The sequence below is a fragment of the Ricinus communis genome, chromosome 1, assembly GCF_019578655.1.
Source record: "Ricinus communis isolate WT05 ecotype wild-type chromosome 1, ASM1957865v1, whole genome shotgun sequence".
Lineage (NCBI taxonomy): Eukaryota > Viridiplantae > Streptophyta > Magnoliopsida > Malpighiales > Euphorbiaceae > Ricinus > Ricinus communis.
The window spans coordinates 27,523,008-27,545,732 of record NC_063256.1 but is presented as its reverse complement, the minus strand read 5'-3'; the positions used below and the strand labels follow the sequence as shown (position 1 = coordinate 27,545,732).

At 39.2% G+C, this 22,725-nt stretch overlaps 1 non-coding gene across 1 annotated transcript; it reads right to left on the bottom strand.

Annotated features, from left to right (window-relative positions):
- Positions 1-17,316: 17,316 nt before the first annotated feature.
- On the bottom strand, positions 17,317-17,423 carry LOC112534177. The gene has a single exon (XR_003078482.1). It is a non-coding gene; the product is annotated as a small nucleolar RNA R71 (small nucleolar RNA).
- Positions 17,424-22,725: the final 5,302 nt, after the last annotated feature.

The window sequence follows — 22,725 nt, the reverse complement described above, 5'->3', positions numbered from 1 at the left end:
AGCCTTCTATGTTTCTTGTGAGCACTTGCATCAACTTTTTGGACTAAGACGTGATTTTGACAGGTCAGGGACCTAAATAATATTCTTGCCCCCCACTAGGACATATATGTATATATGTAAATATATATTATATCCACACTTCACTCGACATATCTATTTTCCTTCACTTTTCTCTCAAAACCTTACTCTTTCTGTGATTTCTTCTTCATTTCTCCATCAAATTTCACGAAATCAGTCCCGAAATGGCAAGCTCTTCTTTAAGATTTGTTGGACGTACCCCAATCGCACCGAATTAGGAGTTTTCTGCTCCAATTTCTCACCAAAATGACCTTGGACTTGTGAAGGGAGCAGAAGTCCCCCTTTTAGCAAAATTGAACGCCCACCATGCATTTCTAGCTGTAAGATAGGTGATTTCTTGGCTTAAACTTTGTTTTAATATACATGTTATTTATCCAGAACGTCTGAAAATTGCAAAAAATTATTAAAAATCCATGTGCCCAAGCCTGTATAGTCGATCTGCTATGTGTAGTGCCAATCGGCTGTGCGCATAGTTGATTAGCTCTATGCAGAGCTGATCGGCTCTGCACAGTCTAGATCTACCATGAAAAGTGATGCATGCTACTTGTGTTAGCTACAATCTAAGGCAGTGTACCTATCGATGCAGTCTAGCACTAATGGCGAGTATCAAGGTCGTATTCCTCGGGAAAGTGAAAGCCTAGAGTTACTCCTTTGTTCTTTGTTATATTAACCTAAAATGAGTGATGAATACTTTCTAAACTAACTAATAGCTACAATCTAAATTCTAAGGGAGATGCAAGAGTAATTGATAACTAAAATAACTAAGGCAAGAGAGCAAAACCCAAAGGGAACCTAAACTAGTTGGCAATCAAACAAAAGATAAAGGATTGTTGAATCTAATTATGCTACCCGTGGACGAATTCTTAACCGAATCCGGTTTCTCTCTCGAGATAACCGAATTCCTAAATCTAATAACCTAAAGTTGGAATCTCTTCCTAACGATTGATTCTTAAATTAGCATTAAGCTTTAATTCGCCTCTATTAAGCTTTGTTAATTCTTAATCCGGCTAGTTAATTATCCTTATCTCTAAGCAATTATTAACCAGTTCTTGCTATTCAAAATTCCAAATGCCAAATGGACTTCTCAATCACACAAAGCAATCTAAACACACAATTCACAACATCTCATGAATAATGATTATCTTATTAATACTGAAAGCAAGAAGAATACAAAACAAATCCAAACAATCCAACAATATAATACTAAACCAACATAGTAAAAAAATCCCAATGGATTTAATCAATCTAGCTAATCATGTTTATTATCAAAATACACAAGAATTCAATTACAAGAATGAGCAAAGGTAGAGAAAACCCGATTACACCCTTGGATGAGAGTAAACAGCCCCAATTCCTCTTGCTCAATCTTGAATCGATCCTTGTTCCTCTTACTCGAGTTGAAAACCAATCGACGAACCTTGCCCAATCTTCAATCTTCGAAGGAAATCCGATTGAAACCTTGATCCAAGTCTCCTTTTCTCTTGGTTTCAACTCAGAAAACCCTTAAAGAGAGAAATATTAGGGTTTGGGATGTTCTAACCCTAGCCTCCTCTTTTTTTCCTCTCTTCGTTCTTTTAATTAATTCCCCTTGTCGCCGCCAACACGGCCGTGTTCTGTGCCGTGTTGGGGACACAGGCTGGTGTTCCTAGCCGTGTTACTCTTTGTGGCTATGCTCCCTAAAAGCTTTTTTTTTTCATGTTTGACGCATCCAACACGGCCGTGTTGGTGGCCGTGTTGGTAACACGGCCAGTGTTGAATACAACACGGCAGTGTTAACCTTCTGCATGGGCATACTTAGCTCATTTCGGTAGCTTTGATGTCCAATTATGCTCCAATTCTTTCCTTTATCATCCTTTGACTCCTTTTGGACCTAATGCACACAAACAGATGCATAAGGTGAGTGTTGGTACCAATTCATATCCAAATATCCATAAAATCGATCTTAAAAACCCCATTTAGATGTGTGTATTTTACGCACATCAAATAACCCCACACTTAGCTCATTGCTTGTCCTCAAGCAATCAAAAGTAAAATAAGGAAAATAAACCACTAAGAAACAATACTTAAACTGATAGACAAGCTAGAGAGCTCCTGCACATATCCTTAACAAGCGTAAGTCAAACAAAAAGAAACGAAGTAATCAATTCAAGTTTCACAACCAAGATGCCAATAATTCATAAAATACTGTCTCAATGAAATTATTCAGAACCAACTCCTCACCAGATTCACTCTAGATCACTCAAAGTGTTTAAAGGGTAGTGTTTAATTGCTCAATGCATCAACTACTGCCTTACTTACTATATGCTTGCTCTTAAATCCTACTCCTACCACTTATGGAGAGTCAACAACCATGTCAAGAGGTCTTTATAAGGGTTGTAATGGGGATCAGGTAGGGGTAGGTAAATTTGGTAAGAGTTGAACCTATGATGTTCTGCAATGAAATACATGACATGCACACAAGTCACAATGATCACAAGGGGTAAACAATGGATAGTAGTCTAAGGTGGGAAATAGGAATCAAGTCAAAATGTTTGGCTCACTTACTTTCTTTCTTTTCATCACCTTTCCCTCTTATTCTTCTTTTTATATATTTTTCTTCTTTCTTTTTATTTTCTTTTTTTTCATAAGGGAAGAACATTCACATAATAGAGTGAATTTCTTTTTGGATTGAAGTAAGCTGCTACAAGATTCCAAAGCTATTCCCAAGACAAATTCCCAATAAAAATAACTCATGTGCAAAATCATAACCCAAAGCAGAATAAAACTAAGTGGTAATGGAATATGATAAAAAAAAATGGTGAAAGAAGGGGTTATCTACAGAATCAATAAACGAATGAAGGCTATTTGGCTAGAATGAAAAACCTAAGTGCCTTTATCATACCAAAGTGTTAAACTCTCCTTGTGGCCCTCATAAGCATTACCGAGCAAGTTCTAAAAGTAAAGATAGTAATTGGCACTCTCAACAAGAAATAAATACAAGCATATAACGTGTATGCTTACAATTTAGGCTCAATTTCTCACAAGTGTGCTTTTGAGTAGGTTCCAAACAAAAATCATCAAAACAGAATTAAATAAACCAAAGCAACTTAGTGCAAAACTCAAACTAATTATCTTACACTCTTCTGCAAAACTCAACACTATCGGTTTTACCCGATCACATGGACATAAACAGGGTTTCAAAATCAAGTCAACAGTAAGAGCATCGAAACAAAGTGAAAAATTTTCAAAATTTTACAAAAAATTGCACAAAGAATAAACAAATAACTAAGATGGGATAAATATCACCCACCCCACACTTGAAGGGAACACTGTCCTCAGTGTACAAAATATATGAAATGAGAAAGGAAAAAGAAACTAATCATACGATTATGGCTCCGGGAGTGAAAAGAGGTGCATCGGTATATCGGTCTGCATGGTGGAGGAGTGGCTGCAAATAATAAAATAAGGAATTAAAATCGAAACTAAAATAAAAATTAAATAAAATATGAAAACTAAAACTAATAAAATGTTTCAAAAGGAAAGGGTAAAAAAAATAAAATTAAAAAAATTAAAAATGAAAAAGAAATAAAATAAAATTTGGGGTGCCTCCCAAAAGCGCTTCTTTTTGATGTGATGAGTCTTCTTAGCTGGACTCATGGTGAAAAGCAATTGGGCGTGATCGACGACCATCCATCCTTCTTCCAAGCAAATGGCTTCAAGTATCCGCTTAGAGGGATAATCGTCAATGTCCTCTTCCCGACTTTCAAGCAAGCTGCCAGTATGATGGGCAAGACTCACTCCTCATATAATTGCATGTAGTCATGATGCTCTAGGGGCTCTTCCAATTTGAAAGCTGAAGTTTCACCAATTGGAAGGATTGAAGCAATTTCTTGAACGTCAATGGTTTCCTCTAGTCCTTGTCTTGGTTCACTTGCTAGAAGAAACTCGAGCTCCTCCAAGACTTCTTCATTGGATAACTCATGCTCATCTTCCATCATCGAACGGACTTGTGGAAAATCCACAAAAAATTCCTCTAACTGCAACTCAGCATTATCAACTGTGTATTCCTGTTGGTAGTCTTTCAGAGGGATCATGTTTGCCTCTTCCTTTTCTGGTTCTATCTCCATGTTCAAAGAGTCGTCCTGCATATAAGCATCATTGTCAAACATAATAGATAAACCAGAAAAATTCTCACCTGAGCATAAGTAGCGAGCTCAAATGTTCCTCGGATTCAGTAGCGTTTGATGGAGTTCCCAATTTCTCTTCAGCTAGTAACTTGAAGATTAAGCCTACTTGATGCTCTATGTTGTTAATCGAGGCTTGTTGATCTTCAAGTATCCTCTTTGTTTGTTGTAATTTATCATCAAGACTTGTAATGAACCTCATCATCAGCTCCTCCGACACTAACTCTTCATCTTGAGTTGAAGGTGCAAGATTAAATTTCTTCTTTGATGTGGTTCTTTGAGATTCAGTGGTTCTGGGCCATCTAAGCTCCATCCATAGGGTGAATAAGTGCTCCACTCTTGATTATAGGTGCTTCCATACGAGTCATTTGGCCAATTGCCTGTATAATTCACCTATTCACAGTTATAAGAATAAGGAGTAAAATCACTACACACTGGACAATCATTACTCAAATGTAAACCACAACAAAATCCATAAAAAACTTGAGATGAAAGGATAGGAGTGGAGAGTTGATCGGTAGCCCTGCAAAACGATTCCACTCGAGCTTCTAAAGATGCACGGGTATCCCAATTTTTGGCACTCTCTTAGTTCCTAATCCCATTTTCCAATGCGTCATACAAAGAGTTTGAATTTAGCATTGAACCTCCTTATCATTCATTATCTGAATCATAAACTTAAACTAAATAAATATGTATAAATAAAATAAAATAAATAAACAAATAAAAAATAAAAATCATAAAGTAATAAGAAATAAAAAAAATGGCTAAATTAACAAATAGCAAATTTCACTCTAGTTTTCATATAATTCCTCGGCAACAGCGCAAAAAACTTGATGTGTGCTACTTGTGTTAGCTACAATCTAAGGCAATGTACCTATCGATGCAGTCTAGCACTAATGGCGAGTATCAAGGTCATATTCCTCGGGAAAGTGAAAGCCCAGAGTTACTCCTTTGTTCTTTGTTATATTAACCTAAAATGAGTGATGAATACTTTCTAAACTAACTAATAGCTACAATCTAAATTCTAAGGGAGATGCAAGAGTAATTGATAACTAAAATAACTAAGGCAAGAGAGCAAACCTAAAGGGAACCTAAACTAGTTGGCAATCAAACAAAAGATAAAGGATTGTTGAATCTAATTATGCTACCCGTGGACGAATTCTTAACCGAATCCGGTTTCTCTCTCTCGATAACCGAATTCCTAAATCTAATAACCTAAAGTTGGAATCTCTTCTTAACGATTGATTCTTAAATTAGCATTAAGCTTTAATCCGCCTCTATTAAGCTTTGTTAATTCTTAATCCGGCTAGTTAATTATCCTGATCTCTAAGCGATTATTAACCAGTTCTTGCTATTCAAAATTCCAAATGCCAAATGGACTTCTCAATCACACAAAGCAATCTAAACACACAATTCACAACGTCTCATGAATAATGATTATCTTATTAATACTGAAAGCAAGAAGAATACAAAACAAATCCAAACAATCCAACAATATAATACTAAACCAACATAGTAAAGAAATCCCAATGGATTTAATCAATCTAGCTAATCATGTTTATTATCAAAATACACAAGAACTCAATTACAACAATGAGCAAAGGTAGAGAAAACCCGATACACCCTTGGATGAGAGTAAACAGCCCCAATTCCTCTTGCTCAATCTTGAATCGATCCTTGTTCCTATTACTCGATTTGAAAACCAATCGACGAACCTTGCCCAATCTTCAATCTTCGAAGGAAATCCGATTGAAACCTTGATCCAAGTCTCCTTTTCTCTTGGTTTCAGCTCAGAAAACCTTTAGAGAGAGAAATATTAGGTTTGGGACGTTCTAATCCTAGCCTCCTCTTTTTTTCCTCTCTTTATTCTTTTAATTAATTCCCCTTATCGCCGCCAACATGGCCGTGTTCTGTGCCATGTTGGGGACACGGGCTGGTGTTCCTAGCCGTGTTACTCTCTGTGGCCGTGCTCCCTAAAAGCTTTCTTTTTCATGTTTGGCGCATCCAACACGGCCAGTGTTGAATACAACACGGCCGTGTTAACCTTCTGCATGGGCATACTTAGCTCATTTCGGTAGCTTTGACGTCCAATTATGCTCCAATTCTTTCCTTTATCATCCTTTGACTCCTTTTGGACCTAATGCACATAAACAGACGCATAACGTGAGTGTTGGTACCAATTCATATCCAAATATCTATAAAATCGATCTTAAAAATCCCATTTAGATGTGTGTATTTTACGCACATCACAAAGGCTGAATAAGGGTCTCAGGGGCTTTTTTTTGTAAAAAACAACAACTAATAGACATATACTTACTTGTTCAGGGTCTTTTTGTATGTACATGATGTTTAATACTTGTCCATTTGACTTCTTAGGGTGATGTTCTGTCGATCTAGTTTTTGAAAAATTTAATAGTGCTCGCGAGTGGTTCGACGAGTTCCCTAGCTCGGTCTAGGCTAGGATTGTAGATATCGGCTTCTGTCGATTCGTAGCCACACTTTCATCTATCACCGGGAGGTTGATCACACTTCTATTTATACCCTGCTCGAGAGGTGGATGGACACTACTCACACCTTCCACACTCCAGTCGGTGAGTTGAAACTTTCTCCTCTTTCCTTTTTCGCTATCACAAGCATCATTTCTCTGGCACACCTGTGCTATTGATGATGTGATCCACGATCAGCGCCCCGACATTCGGGAGTGCTTCATCACTAATCTGCTCTGGTTCTTGTTGACATTCAAGAACTTATGATGTATTGCTTATTATAGCATCCCCCTCCATTATTGGAGCTTTGTTCCTTGGAATGCTTAGGAGGTTGATCAGATGGCCCAAGCCTTCTTGGTGTACAACTTTGGTACGACATTGTTTAGTGACTCAGGGAACTCACTGAACTTCCACTATTTGGCCCCGCTACGGGATTTGGACTAGGTCTCTACCTATAATTGGGGATCTATAACTCTCGCATACTTGTATCATTAGATGGATGTTATAGTCTGAGGCAGCAAGAGGATCAGCAGTTCTTAGCATGCGGTCCATGTAAGTTATGCTCTGACTTCTATTTTTATTTTCTTTTATAAATACATTGAGTATTGATTCTTCTTTTGCAGGTTTGGGCCCTAGAGAACGGACTTTTAGTGCACTCACAGCCCATCTGCACCTGGCGGGCTTTCCTTCGCTTGAATCACTAGGGCTCCATCAGGACCGTCACCTTGGAGTGGGCTCGGGTTTACATACACCACATATGGATCAATAGCTTAACCTGGGACCAGGTAAAAATACAATTTATTAGTCATATTTGTGCTTTATTTACATAGTTACTTACCTTTACTGCTTTTTAGATTCAAGGTGATTAGTTAAACTGCCAGTGGGACCCCTACATGCTATCCGCGGCTGACCTCGAGCAGAGGAGGATTCTGCTGACTGGACCTGTCTGCCAATCGTGGTACTTAGGAGAGAGGATATATGGCTGGAAGTGAGGCCTCAGCAAGCACCGAGTTGCATTATCTCCTCATCTCTCTATGTTTTGGACGATAAACCTTGCTACCGAGGAATTATTAGAGTGCTTGACGGGGTATGATGAGCCCAAGGATCTTATCATTCGATCTCGGTAGACAGACTACACTTCTTTGATGCCTAAGGCAATGACACCGTAGCTCGGGTATTTTTTGGATTTACTTCGAATTCCCCTTTCTATTGTGTCCCGCTTTCCTAATTATTTTATTTACAGTTCCTCCACTATGCTCTTGCTGCTCGTTAGCCAAGTAAGAGGCGATCCGCCCGATGTTTCCAGCCTTCCCATATTACAGGCTCCTCCGCTAGTGCTGCGTCTGAGGCATCTCCTACAACCACATCTGATGTGGTTCCAGGGAGTGTTTCATTCCCTCTAGATCCGTTGGTCTCGTATTGGAGACTATACGGTGTGATGGAGCATTGGCTTACCATGAAGCAATGCCTCCCTTCGGAGTTCATTCTGAGTGCTTGCACTCATGTAAGTTACTATTCTCTTTGTGTTTTCACATCTTCTTTTCCTAAAAGGTTAGTGACATATTATGCAAATAACCATGCAGGTTCAAAGAGACAAGTTGGAGCACGTACATCGACTGGTCAGTACTGCGAGGAGGCAATTCTTTATCCTCGGTGAGGACTAGCAGATAAGAAAATGATTTATGCAATATAACATGTATGCATGTATGAATGAATGAAATACACTAACTAATCTCCTTTCAGGTTTTCATCAGAGAGACCATGAGGGGCTTGCAGGGGCAAGTGGACGACCGGCAGCATCAGATCAATGCCCAGCAATGCCGGATTGATACTTTGACACTTTAGCTATCAATCTTGTAGACCTAGGGGATGGACACCGACTCGAATGATAAGATGGAGGGTTCAGAAGAGAACTCCGGCTTCTGGTCTTCTTTTGATTATTTTTATTATTGCTTGTAGAATTTTTGACTTTCAAAACTCTGGTAAGGTCTTGACTTTTTAAAGATATAAAATCATGATTTTCGCTTTTGAATTACTTTTATTTTGCTCATTTCCCTTTATTATCATTCGTATGAGCTTGTGTGCATTGAAAACCAAATGAGCACTCGAAAAATGGCTGAAACTAGCTAAAAATTACATCAGGAGGCCATACAACCGATTCGGCTTTGTGCATGGCTGATTGGCTGTGCATAGTTTCAATCGGCTCTACAGTTGCAGAGTCTAAATTAGACACTGATTTGAGGCTTATATATATCCATTAGCCCTTTCACTTTTTCACATGCAATTTCACACTTAAAACGCAAAAAAAAAAATGTCTCAAAAGAGTGCCAAAAGTCTGCAAAGTTTCCTCAAAACCCTAACATATGATGATTGGATTAAACTTAGGAAATTCCATCTCTCATTATTCAAGGCCATGCAACACATCAAACTTGATTATGGGTTTCTCCACTCTACTATCAACTTTTGTTGCCTAAGGGACCACCTCTTTAGATTCAATGGACAAGAATTGTGCCCCATGATTGAAGATTTTCTGCTATTCTTGGTATTCCCATGGATTCTATGCATCTTATTGCCTGTCAAAAGTCAATTAGCCTTTTCTTGGAAAACAGGTGGAATTGTTCGACATGCTCCCAACTGAGGTACTTTTCCATTTTGTTAGTGAGTACATTACCCTTACTTCATTGATTTCTTGCTGTGAGAAGAAGGAAAATGGCACGCCTTCTTGGAATCAGATGTTGGGCTTTTATCTTTATGCCCAATTTCTGCTAATTTCTCCCCAAGGAAAGGGAGATATCATAATTACTAGCATTATTGACCAGGTGGAGCATGAAGTAGATTGAATTCTAGTCATCTTGGCTAAAACCATCATTAAGTTAGACATGTATAAAACCCGTCAATAGTTTGGTGGCAGTCTCGTTCTCCTACAGATATATAGCCAAATCGCTTTCTTTTTTACTATTTTCATTTTTGCCTTAAATTTTGCCTAACACGCCCTTTTAGATTTTCAACTTAGCAGGCTTTTGTCTAAACTTTACTTAAGCTGTCCTTTTGGGTTTTCGACTTAGCAAACTTTATTTTTGCCTAAGCCACCCTTTCGGATTCTCAACTTAGCTTCCTTTTTCCTTTTTCTTTTTTTCTTTTTATTTTTCTATTTTTGCATATTTGGCTGTGGGAGAGGCTTCAGATACTGACCATCCCAAGGAATATCGACAAGTACGAGATGAAGCACCTGCAAACTCAATCTATTGTTACCCTATATGGGGTTATGATGCCTGGATTTCTTAGATGAAAAGCGTTCTGGACACACTTATTCACTGGACTTGGTCTTGGTGGAGAATCAAGCATGTCACACTCATGGTGTATAGTGATTGCGTACCCTTGCCTAAACTACAAGCATCCACTTTTTACACACCTTCGAGACTGTCAATGTGGGAAAAAGCAATGGATCTTGGAATTTCCACCTGAATATGAAGGCTTCCCACTCAGACAGGATTTCTTGGATAAGATCGAGAGACTATTGCCCCGTCGAGACATAAAGCGAAACCTTGACTTTGAGGGTGATTTGACCACCGATGACAACTTCAAGGCTTGGGTTCAACTCTAGATCTTCGCTTCTCCTGGCTTTGCCCGATTCAAGAGAACTCGAGAATAGCTGCTCTATCTAGGGATGCAGATGCGAAGAGGATAAGAATATAGAAAATATGCTTCCTTTTAAATCTTATTTATTTTGCTTAGAACTTTTAGCTTTTTTGTTTCTTTCAGTTAATGTGTAGAATGGTAAACAGAAATATATATGTTTGATAATAATTCGAAACAATTTAATTCATTTAGTAAAAGCGTAAATGAGTACATTTTAATTTCTCAAGATATAACTCATGTTATCAGCAGTCTTTTCAAATTTTCTAGCTAATTATTTTCTTTTTTTTGCCTTGAATTTTGCCTGACCAGCCTTTTCAGGCTTTCCGATCAGCAGGCTATTTTTTATATTATTTTATTTCTTACACATAGTATTTCTTGAGATGATCTATGTTGATTAGTTCAATGAACTCATTCCCTTCTAGGTCTGAGATCTTAGCAGCACCTTTAGGCAGAATTGTCTTTACCAAGTACGAGCCTTCCCAGTTCGACCTGAACTTCCTTCAGCACGGCCCGTGGTGGCCAACACGGGGAGCAACACGGCCGTGGTGAAACCCGCGGCACGGACTTGGTAGTCTTGAGTTAAATATATAAGAAAAATGAACTTTTCTTAGAGAAGAAGAGGGGGAAGGAGTGACATAGAGCCCTGGCGGCTGGTTCGGTTTCTGCACAGTATTGAGTGCGAGAGAGAGAGTTGCAGGGAGGAAGAATCCCGTAATCGCAAGGTTCCGAGTGCAAAATAGTAGTGGAGCAATTCAAGAGGCAATTTGGGAGATTAATCAAAGTGTAGATCCAGATTTGGAGTTGTTCATCCGATTCGAGAGAAAAGGGTGTATATGTTTCATTTTCATTATTCTTCTATTGTAATTGATTTCCTAGATTGTTTTAAACATGAACATGTTTAGCTAGATTGATTAAATCCATTGGGATTTCTTTACTATGTTGGCTTAATATTATATTGTTAGATTGTTTGAGTTGGTTTTGTATTCTTCTTGCTTTCAGTATTAATAAAATAATGCATTATTCATGAGATGTTGTGAATTATGGTGTCTAGATTGCTTTGTCTGATTGAGAAGTCCATTTGGCAATTGGAATTTTGAATAGCAAGAACTGGTTAATAATCACTTAGAGATAAGGATAATTAACTAGCCGGATTAAGAATTAACAAATCTTAATAGAGGCGGATTAAAGCTTAATGCTAATTTAAGAATCAATCGTTAGGAAGAGATTCCAACTTTAGGTTATTAGGTTTAGAAATTTGGTTGTCTCGAGAGAGAAATCGAATTTAGTTAAGAATTCGTCCACGGGTAGCATAATTGGATTCATCAATCCTTTATCTTTTGTTTGATCACCAACTAGTTTAGGTTCACTTTGGGTTTGCTTTCTTGTCTTGGTTATTTCATATATCCATCCATTCACTCTTGCATCTCCCTTAGAACTTAACTTGTAGCTATTAGTTAGTTTAGAAATTATTCATCACTCATTTTAGGTTAATATAACAAAGAACAAAGGAGTAACTCTGGGCTTTCACTTTCTCGAGGAATACGACCTTGATACTCGCCATTAGTGCTAGACTGCATCGATAGGTACACTGCCTTAGATTGTAGCTAACACTATTTAGCCTATCAGCTTGCCATCTTTTGGTGGCTTGAGTACTGGCGGCTTCATCAGATATTCTTTGATTCTGTCAAAGGCCTTCTTATAATGTTCATCCTACACAATAGGCTGATGCTTCCTCAAAAGCTTAATGATAGGACTACAAACCATTGTGAGCTGGAAATGAACCTGCTGATATGTTGCAAGCGTTATGGAAAACCTCTGACTTCTTTCTCCGTCTTTGGCGTTGGTATCTCTTGAATAGCGTTAACCTTGTTTGAGTCGATCTCTATGCTGACTCACTATATGCCCTAACAGCTTCCCTAATGTACTTCGAATACACTCTTCTTCGGCTTGAGTCTCAGATTATAACTTTCTACTCATCCTAAGAACTTATCAAGAGCCTGGATGTGCCCTTCCCTTATTTTAGACTTAACCATTATGTCATCAACGTACACCTCTACCTCCTTGTGCATCATGTCGTGAAGCAAAGTGCCGCTCTCTGATAAGTTGGCCTTGCATTTTTTAGTCCAAAAGGCATAACCTTGTAGCAGTATGTTCCCAACTCAGTGATAAACGACGTCTTCAGCTTGTCCACCACTACCATCATATTTGATTGTACTCGGAGAATCCATCCATAAAAGAGTACATTGCATTCCAGGCGGCACTGTTAACTATTACATCTATATAAGGAAGAGGGAAGTCATCCTTAGGGCATGCCTTATTCAAGTCCTTGTAATCTACGCACATTTGGACCTTACCATCCTTCTTCGAGACTAAGATAATGTTTGCCAACCATTCGGGATAGTCAACCACATCAAGAAAATTGGCCTTAACCTACTTAGTAGCCTCTTCTCATATTTTCTTTGCCCATTCTAGCCTTAGTCTTCTCATCTTCTATTTGACCGGCTTAATGTGCGGATGACTTGGGTTATGGTGCTCAGCTATTACTCATGGACAAACACATATTTTAGAGTCTTATCCTTTGGTTTTCCCTCGTCTTCCTCTTTAGAATAACCCAATCCTCGCTGAGTCTTCTAACCTTTGGAGTCTGGCAGCTCCGCGATACCTTATTGATTCCTTCTTAGCCCCATTCCAGGCATGAAGTTCATTTTCTTGAACATGCTAGCTACTTTAGGACCTATATAATCCTCATACATTATAACTACTTAGAATCCAATAGAGGCATCCATTTCTTTGACAGCTTCTTGGATAGTTGAAACAACCTTACCACCTTCGGAGTTGATAGTGATGATCTTGCCTTCATGAGGGAATTTTACCTTTTGATGTATTGTGGAAGGGACTCCTCCTAGGACATGGAACTATGGTCTTCCCAATAACAATGCAAAAGTTACTGGGATGTCCAGGATGGTGAATTCCACCTAAGATTCAATAGGACCCATCTTCACCAGTGCTGAAAGTGTTCCTTCCACATCTCTTTTTATCTCATCATAAGCCCTTATGACCATATCTGATGGTTTCAGGTCTTTCGCACTCATCCCCAGCTTAGGGAGTATGCAAGAAGGACACATATTGATGGTTGACTTATCATCAACCATCACACATGGGGTTCTCTTCCCCTTGATTTCTGCTGCTATGTAAAGGGCCTTATGATGGTCTCTTTCCTTAAATGGTAGGTCTTCATTTGAGAAGGTGATCATCCTGGTAGTCTTGTCAATTACTGTTTTGATAATCTCCTAAAGGGTGGTTGTTGTGCTAACACTTATACTAGATAATGCCTAGATTAGAGCCTTTATGTGGTCCGATGAATGCATCAGCAGTTCCCAAACATCAGTTGTCTTCTTCTCATTTTTCTACCATTCTAACAACGCGACATCCCCATCTTCAGGTGCTTCCTTATCCTGCTTCAAATCTTGTACCCCAGCTTCCTTACCCTTACCCGCTGGCTCAGTTTCAAAATCGCTATCTGCATAGATGTCCTTGGCCTTGGCGTCTTGAATTTCACCATTCATCCCTAGAGCTATACCAGATGTCAATAGCCATGACCGAATTTTTTCCCTTCTTTCTAAATTTCTAGGAGACAAGGCTCACAAGCGGCTTGATCATTGTCTGATCCCCAACCACTTGGCACAATATCCTCAATTCAAATTTCAGCCGAAGGAGACGTCAAACATCAGACCTTGAAGTCAAGTTTGCCCGAGGATTGACCTAACAGGTCTTCACACTCATACCGAGGAAGTTGCTTAACCTCCATTCTCTAAAGTCGATTAAGTCCTGACTCTTATGCCTGAGATGGTTGCACTAGTTGATCACATGCCCGAAACTCCAGTGATACTCATAATATTAAACATTATGAAGTTTAGGATTGTCCTTTGGCCATTAGGGCTTAAGCTTCCTGCTCCATTTTAAGTGATGGAATACTATGGATAGTGGTGCCCCAACTCGGTGAAGGTTTTTTGTGGGCTATCTGGTTTGGCTTCTGACTCAGCTTAAGGTATGTATATGAAAGAGTTCATGATCTCCTCTTCGCTGAAATCAGGGTTGATCATGGACACTTGGTTTGGGGTTGGTATGTTATTGTAGTTTGGTAAGGGGTTTCTTCTAGTGCTGGGTTGGTCAGGGTCAGTGAGCTTTTCGACATCGATAAGGTCCTAGGTTTCATGTTTTAGCTGGATGTAGTTGTTAATGTGGTGGTAAGGTGCTTGGTGGATTTTACAATAGGTGTTCGGTTTATATCCGGGTGCGTTAGGGTTTGATAGGTTCTTGAAGGTAATAGGTTGGAGCATGTCATTCTGCACCAATCTCTTGAAGATCTTAGAGAGAGGTTGTTTAAAATTGGAGAACTTCCTTGGTTGTTGCACAGCATTCACATCCAGGGTCCTGCTCCCTCCAGCTTGGTAATTCACCCTTCCACCAGTTCACATAGTCTTTCTTTTATCGCTCTCGATTTCCTTGACCTGTAGCCCATCATCGTACAAGTCCATGAAGGTTTTCAGGTTCATCATCTTCAACCTTTCAACACTTTATGGAAGAGCGTTTTGGATCACCATATGAACTTAGTCCTTTTCAGAGGGCTTGTTCTTCATCACTCCCGCCTTATTCCTCCATATAGTCAAGAAATTAGAGAAGGACTCATTTGGCTTCTGCTTGGTGGACTCGAGATCCCTGATCGACACTTCCAAATGAGTATTGTAATCATATTTTTTGACAAAAGAATTGCATAAATATCGTCATTCAACTTCGATGGATTTTTCTAGAACGTGGTACTAGTTGATAGCGGGTCCTTTAAGAGACAACACAAATAGCTTGACAATTTGGATTCTGCTAAGCTGAGTAGTTCCCATGATCGTTACATACTACTTTAGGTGAACTTTCAGATCTATTGGACCTGTCATCTCGAGCATTCTGATTTCAGATCTATTTATCAGTCGTTTATTCGTGTATTTGAGTCATATTTATTCCTGTTTGATCGCACTTTGGTATGTTTCTGAGTTTTTCAGGTTTTCGGACTCCTTGATGGGAAATTGATTATGTGGATGATTTACGCATATTAGATGTTTGTCGGATTCGATTTCTTGTTGGCGCGCATTTTGAGGCTTTTTCACGGGCAGTTGCATGACATCCTTTGCCCGTTGCGCGGGCCATGGCATAGGCCGTGCATATTTTCACGGGTCGTGGCACGGGCTATGGCACTTCTGCCTATAAGTAGGCGCACGCAAAATGAGATAAGGTTCCACTTCTGATTTCTAGACTTCTCTACTCGTGCGATCTCTCACTTTTACACCTTTATTCTTGACATTTTGGGAGACCAACGTCATTTCAAAGGATTGATTTGGGAGATTCAAGCAAAGATTGAAGGTTGTAGACGATTGATTGAGACATCCGAGATCCATACTTGAGGCTGGTTTCAGAGTTGGTTTGCGACATTTCCGCTCCGATTCGAGAGAAGAGGGGTTACATGTTCCATTTCCTTTTCTGTTGTTTATTTCCTTTTGTATTTGTTTCTTTCATTATCAGTAGCTAAGGCTGCCGAACCCATTAGGGTTCACCTTTGTTGATGGATTGTGCTTAGTTATTAGATTTTTATTTGCTATTCTTGTAATCTCCTTGATGTTCGGTAATAAAATTTGATTCAGTTAATTTGAGACGTTGAACTAATTTTCTTTTAGGTTGTCTCTTGACATTGAGAAATGCTTGTTATAACTGGAATTTGAATAATAAGAACTGGTAGTTAACATTTAGAGCTAAAGTTAATTTACTCGCCGGATTAAGAATTAACAACTTTTAATGCTAATCTGTAATAATCTAATAGGAAGAGATTCCATGAGGTTAGTGTAGGTTTAGGAACTCAGTGATCTCGAGAGAGGAACTGAGTTCAATTCAGGATTTAGGCACAGGTAAGCAAAATTGGTAATTTGTAAAATCAAACTTAGAATTCCATCACTTAGGTCCCCTTTGGGTTTGTTACTCTTGTTGCGGTTGTCTTTCAATTGTTAGTTGCTGTTCATTTATTTATTTGCATTCATAGTCATTAGTTAATTAAATTAGACTTCTCACACCTTATTTCAGCCTAGATAACATAGCGAATAGTAGTAACGTTAGGTTCACCCGATCTCCAGGGATACGACCTTGATACTCATTAGTGCTAGGCTGCATCGATAGGTTCACTGCCTTAGGTGTAGGTTGCATCAGTAGCCCATCAAGTTTTTGGCGCCGTTGCTGGGGAGCTGTAACGGTGAACTAGAGGGAATTGTTTTTGTGTTACTTTAGTCATTATTTATTTATTTATTTATTCTTTATTCATAATTTTATTATTTTTATTGATTGGTGGCTGTTTAGTTGTCAGTTTCAGGTAGTTTATGACCAGGAGCTCTAACCCTGATCCCATAGAACCCTTATCTGACCAAGAGCGCTCTCTCGGATTATTGAGATGACGTTTGCAGGCAGTTGAGGAGGAGGTCGGAGTTACAGTTCAGTTTCAAAGAGCTAACGTGATGGAGAACCACAACCCCCAGGCCGATGACGATTAGAGGACGATGTACGAGTTTGCTCGACCATCTTTAGATGGGACGAAAACTAGTATAGTCAGACCTACTGTAGCGGCCAACAATTTTGAGATAAAAGCCAATGTTATCCAGATGATCCAGCAGAGCGTGCAGTTTGGAGGATTGCCCAGCGAGGATCCCACTGCTCATATCTCCAACTTTTTGGAGATTTTTGACACATTCAAGATAAATGGAACAACCGATGACGCCATTCGGCTGAGATAGTTTCCATTTTCCTTGAGGGACAGAGCAAAGAGATGGTTGCAATCTCTTCCACAGCAGACGATTACTACCTGAAAGGTGTTGGCTGAAAATTTTTTATATAAGTATTTTCCTCCTGCTAAAACTGCTAAACTTAAAAATGACATATTTTCTTTTGTGTAGTTTGATGATGAAAGCATGTACGATGCATGAGAGAGGTTTAAGGACCTGTTGAGATGCTACCTACATCACGGATTGCCAGTGTGGATGCAGGTTCAGACCTTCTACAGCGGGTTAAACCTTACAACGAGGTAGATGGTGGATGCTGCAGCAGGTGGGGCGCTAAACAGTAAGACGCCCGAGCAGGCTCAAAACTTGATAGAAGAAATGGCCATGAACAATTATCAGTGGAAATCCTCTAAGAGACGATTAGGAAGACACAGAGTGGTCAACCAAGTGGATTCTACAGCAGCCTTGACAGCTCAGGTGGAGCTTCTAGCCAAGAAGATTAACCAACTCCAGATGTCGGTTCATGCAGCGAACGTTGGCTGCGAGTTTTATGATGGCTTGCACTACAGTGCGAACTGTACTGCAGGAGGTATGTTTGCTTCATCTTTCTTTACTTTTCCATCTATTTCTACTGTGTCTTCTGATGTTGAGTAGGTTGATTATATAGGGAATGCCCCAAGGCAGCAGAACGACCCTTACAGCAACATATACAACCCTGGGTGGCGCAATCATCCCAACTTCAGTTGGAGGAACAATAATGCCCAGGGTCCACCTGGTTTTCAAAGACTTCATCAGCCCACAAAGAATACCACCGGGCTGCACAAGCTCCTCATCCACCAGAAAAGAAATCAAATTTAGAGGAGCTTATGATGAAGTGTATGACGATTACGGAGATGAGGTTCTAGCAAACTGATAGTGCACTTAGGAATCAGCAGGTCTCGATTCAGAACTTGGAGACTCAGATTGGCAAAATCTCTAAGATGTTGTCTGAGAGGAAACAAGTAGCGCTCCCTAGCACCACTGAGTCTAACCCGAGGGAGCATGTGAACACCATCACTTCGTGTTCAGGTAAGTTAGTTTCAGCTCCTTATAAGCCTGTTTTTGTTGACTCTACTATTAATGTGCAGGTTGAGGCAAGCAGTAAGGTTAAGGAATATGAGGGACAAAAGGTGAAACCGATCCCAGTCAGGGAATATCAACCTAAGATTCCTTATCCTGCTAGACTCAAAAAGTAGAAGCGCAAGAGCAGTTCAGTAAGTTTTTGGATATTTTTAGACAACTGCATATTAACTTGCCTTTTATTGACGCATTGAACCAAATGCCGAAGTATGCCAAGTTCTTAAAGGACATACTTAGTAGAAAAAGGAAGTTGGAGGAGGTAGCCTATGTTAAGCTTAACGAAGAGTGCTCAGCAGTGTTTCAGAGCAAGTTGCTAGAGAAACGTCATGATCCAGGGAGTTTCACTATTCCTTGCCCTTTGGGTAACTTGTGTGTTGATGATGCATTAGCTGATTTAGGGGCTAGCATAAATGTCATGCCCACTAGTTTGTTCAATAAGCTAGGATTGGGGGAGGCAAAACCCACTAGGATGTGCATTCAATTAGCTGACCGTTCTGTTAAGCTTCCTAGGGGGATTGTAGAGAATGTGCTAGTCAAGGTAGATAAGTTCATATTTCCTGTGCACTTTGTGGTTATCGATATGGATAATGAGCATGGTGTACCGTTGATTTTGGGGAGACCTTTCCTTACCACGGCTAGAGCTAAAATAGACGTATTTGAGGGAAAGTTAGAACTTAATGTAGGGGATGATTGTGTTACTTTTAGTTTACCCCCATTTGATAGTTCTCCCACTGACCATGTTCATGCCATTTGCAGTATTGATAGAATTGGTCTTGCATGTGATAAGCAACCACAAGATGTACAAATGGTTGATGCTATACATGTTTCTTTCCCTGTTGATATGTGTTATTCATCTGAAGAAAACAACTTGTATCAATTTGAGACTTTGTGTTAGGATACACCCGAGAAGGGTAGTTACAAGTTTGTTTATGACAGGTCATGATAAGCATAGTTTTACACATATTTGCTTGCATATTATTGCGTATGTTCTTAGCAATTATTGTGCTTTTATTCCCAGATCACCCGTGTTTTATGTTCTTTTGCATTTCAGGAACATTTATAGGACCATCATCGTTGTTTAAGCAATTATAGATCAATACGTGAGGAAACGGACGAGAATTCATCAAGATCGGACAAGAGCCCGTAATGCATACATTGAGCACGGCCTGGACTCTGGCCGTGCTCAACCATTGGCTTTGATTCTTGAAATTGGCACTTTGGGCACGGTTTCCGTAGCCACCACGGCCTTCGGCACGGCCCGTGGTGGCCAACACGGGGAAAAACACGGCCCGTGGTCGCCAACACGGGGAGGAACACGGCCGTGGTGAAACCCTACTTGGTGAGATCCACAGTTTCAGCACGGCCTGGACTTCGGCCGTGCTGAGTTAAATATATAAGAAAAAAAATGAGTTTCTCTTAAGAAGAAAGGGGGGAAAGAAGTGACATTGAGCCCTAGTGGCTAGTTCGGTTTTCTGCACAATACTGAGTACCAGAGAGAGTTGCAGTGAGTAAGAATCCCAGAATCGCAAGGTTCCGAGTGCAAAACAGTAGTGGAAGCAATTCAAGAGGCAGTTTAGGAGATTAATCAAAGTGTAGATCTAGATTTGGAGCTGTTCATCCAATTCGAGAGAAAAGGGTGTACATGTTTTATTTTCATTATTCTTTCATTGTGATTGATTTCCTAGATTGTTTTAAATATGAACATGATTAGCTAGATTGATTTAATCCATTGGGATTTCTTTACTATGTTGGCTTGATATTATATTGTTGGATTGTTCGAGTTGGTTTTGTATTCTTCTTGTTTTCAGTATGAATAAGATTATGCATTATTCATGAGACGTTGTGAATTGTGATGTTTAGATTGCTTTATGAGATTGAGAAATCCGTTTGGCAATTGGAACTTTGAATAACAAGAACTGGTTAATAATCGCTTAGAGATAAGGATAATTAACTAGCCGGATTAAGAATTAACAAAGCTTAATAGAGGCGGATTAAAGCTTAATGCTAATTTAAGAATCAATCGTTAGGAAGAGATTCCAACTTTAGGTTATTAGGTTTAGGAATTCGGTTATCGAGAGAGAGAAACCGAATTCGGTTAAGAATTCGTCCACGGGTAGCATAATTAGACTCACTGATCCTTTATCTTTTGTTCGGATGTCAACTAGTTTAGATTCCCTTTGGGTTTGTCTTCTTGTCTTGATTATTTCACTTATCAATTACTCCTGCATCTCCCTTAGAACTTAGCTCATAGTTAATAGTTAGTTTAGAATTTATTCATCATCCATTTTAGGTTAATATAACAAAGAACAAAGAAGTAACTCTGGGCTTTCGCTTTCTTGAGGAATACGACCTTGATACTCGCCATTAGTGCTAGACTGCATCGATAGGTACACTGCCTTAGATTGTAGCTAACACGAGTAGCACCCATCAAGTTTTGGCGCTTCGTTGTTTGAAAACTAGAGTGAAATTTGCTATTTGTTAATTTAGCCATTTTTTTTTCTTTCTTATTATTTTATGATTTTTACGATTTTTATTTTTTATTTGTTTATTTATTTTATTTTATTTGTACATATTTATTTAGCTTAAGTTTATGATTCATATAGTGAATGATAAGGAGGTTCAATGCTAAATTTAAACTCTTTGTATGATACATTGGAAAATGGGATCAGGAACCAAGAGAGTGCTAAAAATTGGGATGCCCGTGCATCTTTAGATGCTCGAGTGGAATCGTTTTGCAGGGCTACCGATAAACTCTCTTCTCCTATCCTTTCATCTCAAGTCTTTTGTGAATTTTGTTGTGGTTTACATGTGTGTAATGATTGTCCATTGTATAGTGATGTTGCTCATTGTTCTTATAACGTGAGCGGGTGGAATTATACGGAAGTTGGCCAAATGACTCGTATGGAAGCACCTACAATCAAGAGTGGAGCACTCATTCTCCCTTTGGATGGAGCTTAGATGGCCAAGAACCACTAGGAATTCAGCAACTACATCAGCAGCCTAATGTTGCACCTTCAACTCAAGATGAAGAGTTAGTGTCGGAGGAGCTGATGATGAGGTTCATTACAAGTCTTGATGACAGATTCCAACAAACAGAGAGGATACTTGAAGATCAACAAGCCTCGATTAAGAACATAGAGCATCAAGTAGGCTTGATCTTTCAGTTACTAGCGGCAGAGCAATTGGAAACTCCATCAAACGCTGCTGAATCCGAGGAGCATTTGAGCGCCATCACTTTGCGTTCAGGTGAGAATTTTTCTGGTTTATCTATTATGTTTGACGATGATGCTTATGTGCAGGACGACTCTTTGAACATGGAGATAGAACCAGAAAAGGAAGAGGCAAACATGATCCCTCTGAAAGACTATCAAGGGAATGTCTGATTGATGATCTTTGAGTTGCGATTAGAGGAATTGTTGGTAGATTTTCCACAAGTCTCCTCGATGATGGAAGATGAGCACGAGTTGTCCAATGAAGAAGTCTTGGCAGAGCTCGAGTTTCTCCTAGCAAGTGAACCAAGCCAGGGATTGAAGAAAACCATCGACACTCCTGAAGAGATTGCCCAACCATCGATCCTTCCAATTGTTGAAACTCCGACTTTCAAATTGGAAGAGCCCTAGAAACATCATGACTACATCCAATTATACGAGGAGCGAGTCTTGCCTATCATATTGGCAGCTTGCTTGATAGTCGGGAAGAGGAAATTGACGATTATCCCTCTAAGCGGATATTTGAAGCCATTTGCTTGGAAGAAGGATGGATGGTCGTCGATCACGCCCGTTTGCCTTTCACCATGAGTCCAGCTAAAAAGACTCATCACATCAAAAAGAAGCGCTTTTGGGAGGCACCCCAATTTTTATCTTTAATTTCTAATTTTTTTTTTTTTTTTTTTTTACCTTTTGTTTTGAAACATTTTATTAGTTTTAGTTTTCATATTTTCAGTTTTGATTTTATTTCTTTATTTTATTATTTTGATTCTCTGAGGAGGCACTTTGAATTTCCACAACATCGGCCTCGATGGATGATCAGGCGATCCCTAGATCTTTTTATTTTTCCGTATTTATTTACTTTATTTTTCATACATGTCATGCACTTGGATTGTATTGCTTTTGTTCTCTTAGTTGAGCATTCCATGCGGGGTATCCATAACATTTTACACTGAGGACAGTGTGTTCTTTAAGTGTGGGGTGCTTATGGGTAAACCCTAATCTCTCATATGGATTTTTAATTGCTATGGCTAGGTGTTGTGTATTTTTAGGAGATGTTAGGACATTGTGTTTTTATGCACTTGAGTATGCTAATTTTGGTGATTGATGACTTGATTTATAGAATTGTAGTTACTTTTCTTTGTTGTTCATTGTCCTTGGAAAACAATTTATGGTGTTTTACACATCAACCTACGGGTTAAACCGGTGTTATTTAATTATTTTT